Below are 3,201 nucleotides of genomic sequence, written 5' to 3'. Positions count from 1 at the left end.
TCCCCATCCCGGCCCAGGCCCATCAGGCTGCCAGATCTCCATTCCCATCCCGGCCCAGGCCCATCAGGCTGCCAGATCTCCATTCCCATCCCGGCCCATCCAGGCTGCCAGATCTCCATTCCCATCCCGGCCCAGGCCCATCCAGGCTGCCAGATCTCCATTCCCATCCCGGCCCATCCAGGCTGCCAGATCTCATTCCCATCCCGGCCCATCAGGCTGCCAGATCTCCATTCCCATCCTGGCCCATCAGGCTGCAGATCTCCATTCCCATCCGGGCCCATCAGGCTGCCAGATCTCCATTCCATCCCGGCCCAGGCAAATCAGGCTGCCAGCTCTCCATTCCCATCCCGGGCCAATCCAGGCTGCCAGATCTCCATTCCCATCCCGGCCCAGGCCAATCCAGGCTGCCAGATCTCCAATCCCATCCGGGCCCAGGCCAATCCAGGCTGCCAGCTCTCCATTCCCATCAGGCCCAGGCCAATCCAGGCTGCCAGCTCTCCATTCCCGTCCTGGTCCCATCAGAATGCCAACCAGACAATTATTTTGCACCTAGACAATCTTACTGACACATCAATTACTGAACTGAACAATGCCAAGTGAGGCAGCTACTGTAGCAGGCCTCCAGGTTTAGGCTATCTTCCAGAGTGGCCTGGCCCAGCCCCGTTCGGACACCAGGAGGGTTGAAAACTGCAGTTCAAAGCCTCTCAGAACTTTGAAGTTTGACTGTTTGACTACTCAAGGAGTACAATTATGTTTTCTAGGCCACAAACAGCACTATACAAACAGGTAGTTATGTACTGTTAGTCCTGGTCAGTTAGGTAGGTGCTGTTAGTCCTGGTCAGCTAGATAATTATGTACTGTTAGTCCTGGTCAGTTAGGTAGTTATGTACTATTAGTCCTGGTCAGTTGGTAGTTAGGTGCTGTGTTAGTCCTGGTCAGTTAGGTAGTTATGTACTGTTAGTCCTGGTCAGTTAGGTAGTTCGGTACTGTTAGTCCTGGTCAGTTAGGTGGGTACTGTTAGTCCTGGTCAGTTAGGTAGTTATGTACTGTTAGTCCTGGTCAGTTAGCTAGTTATGTACTGTTAGTCCTGGTCAGTTAGTTAGTTATGTACTGTTAGTCCTGGTCAGTTAGGTAATTATGTACTGTTAGTCCTGGTCAGTTAGGTAGTTATGTACTGTTAGTCCTGGTCAGTTAGGTAGTTATGTACTGTTAGTCCTGGTCAGTTAGGTAGGAACAGTCCTGGTCAGTTAGGTAGGTACTGTTAGTCCTGGTCAGTTAGGTAGGTACTGTTAGTCCTGGTCAGTTAGGTAGTTGGAGGGTGCTGTTAGTCCTGGTCAGTTAGGGTTATGTACTGTTAGTCCTGGTCAGTTAGGTAGGTACTGTTAGTCCTGGTCAGTTAGGTAGGTACTGTTAGTCCTGGTCAGTTAGGTAGTTATGTACTGTTAGTCCTGGTCAGTTAGGTAGGTACTGTTAGTCCTGGTCAGTTAGGTAGTTATGTACTGTTAGTCTGGTCAGTTAGGTAGGTGCTGTTAGTCCTGGTCAGTTAGGTAGTTATGTACTGTTGGTCTGGTCCAGTTAGGTAGGTACTGTTAGTCTGGTCAGTTAGGTAGGTACTGTTAGTCCTGGTCAGTTAGGTAGGTACTGTTAGTCCTGGTCAGTTAGGTAGTTATGTACTGTTAGTCCTGGTCAGTTAGGTAGGTACTGTTAGTCCTGGTCAGTTAGGTAGTTATGTACTGTTAGTCCTGGTCAGTTAGGTAATTTATGTACTGTTAGTCCTGGTCAGTTAGTAATAATAATAATAATAATATATGCCATTTAGCAGAAGCTTTATCCAAAGCGACTTACAGTCAGGTAGTTATGTACTGTTAGTCTGGTCAGTTAGGTAGTTATGTACTGTTAGTCCTGGTCAGTTAGGTAGTTATGTACTGTTAGTCCTGGTCAGTTAGGTAGTTATGTACTGTTAGTCCTGGTCAGTTAGGGTATGTACTGTTAGTCCTGGTCAGTTAGGTAGTTATGTACTGTTAGTCCTGGTCAGTTAGGTAGTTATGTACTGTTAGTCCTGGTCAGTTAGGTAGTTATGTACTGTTAGTCCTGGTCAGTTAGGTAGTTATGTACTGTTAGTCCTGGTCAGTTAGGTAGTTATGTACTGTTAGTCCTGGTCAGTTAGGTAGTTATGTACTGTTAGTCCTGGTCAGTTAGGTAGTTATGTACTGTTAGTCCTGGTCAGTTAGGTAGTTATGTACTGTTAGTCCTGGTCAGTTAGGTAGTTATGTACTGTTAGTCCTGGTCAGTTAGGTAGTTATGTACTGTTAGTCCTGGTCAGTTAGGTAGTTATGTACTGTTAGTCCTGGTCAGTTAGGTAGTTATGTACTGTTAGTCCTGGTCAGTTAGGTAGTTATGTACTGTTAGTCCTGGTCAGTTTTGTACTGTTAGTCCTGGTCAGTTAGGTAGTTATGTACTGTTAGTCCTGGTCAGTTAGGCAGTTTTGTACTGTTAGTCCTGGTCAGTTAGGTAGTTATGTACTGTTAGTCCTGGTCAGTTAGGTAGTTATGTACTGTTAGTCCTGGTCAGTTAGGTAGTTATGTACTGTTAGTCCTGGTCAGTTAGGTAGGTACTGTTAGTCCTGGTCAGTTAGGTAGTTATGTACTGTTAGTCCTGGTCAGTTAGGTAGGTGCTGTTAGTCCTGGTCAGTTAGGTAGTTATGTACTGTTAGTCCTGGTCAGTTAGGTAGGTACTGTTAGTCCTGGTCAGTTAGGTAGGTACTGTTAGTCCTGGTCAGTTAGGTAGGTACTGTTAGTCCTGGTCAGTTAGGTAGTTATGTACTGTTAGTCCTGGTCAGTTAGGTAGTTATGTACTGTTAGTCCTGGTCAGTTAGGTAGTTATGTACTGTTAGTCCTGGTCAGTTAGGTAGTGTACTGTTAGTCCTGGTCAGTTAGGTAGTTATGTACTGTTAGTCCTGGTCAGTTAGGTAGTTATGTACTGTTAGTCCTGGTCAGTTAGGTAGTTATGTACTGTTAGTCCTGGTCAGTTAGGTAGTTATGTACTGTTAGTCCTGGTCAGTTAGGTAGTTATGTACTGTTAGTCCTGGTCAGTTAGGTATTTATGTACTGTTAGTCCTGGTCAGTTAGGTAGTTATGTACTGTTAGTCCTGGTCAGTTAGGTAGTTATGTACTGTTAGTCCTGGTCTGTTAGGTAGTTATG

The sequence above is a fragment of the Oncorhynchus gorbuscha genome, unplaced genomic scaffold (assembly GCF_021184085.1).
Source record: "Oncorhynchus gorbuscha isolate QuinsamMale2020 ecotype Even-year unplaced genomic scaffold, OgorEven_v1.0 Un_scaffold_877, whole genome shotgun sequence".
NCBI lineage: Eukaryota > Metazoa > Chordata > Actinopteri > Salmoniformes > Salmonidae > Oncorhynchus > Oncorhynchus gorbuscha.
The sequence above is the reverse complement of the archived record's forward strand: the minus strand, read 5'-3'. Positions refer to the sequence as shown.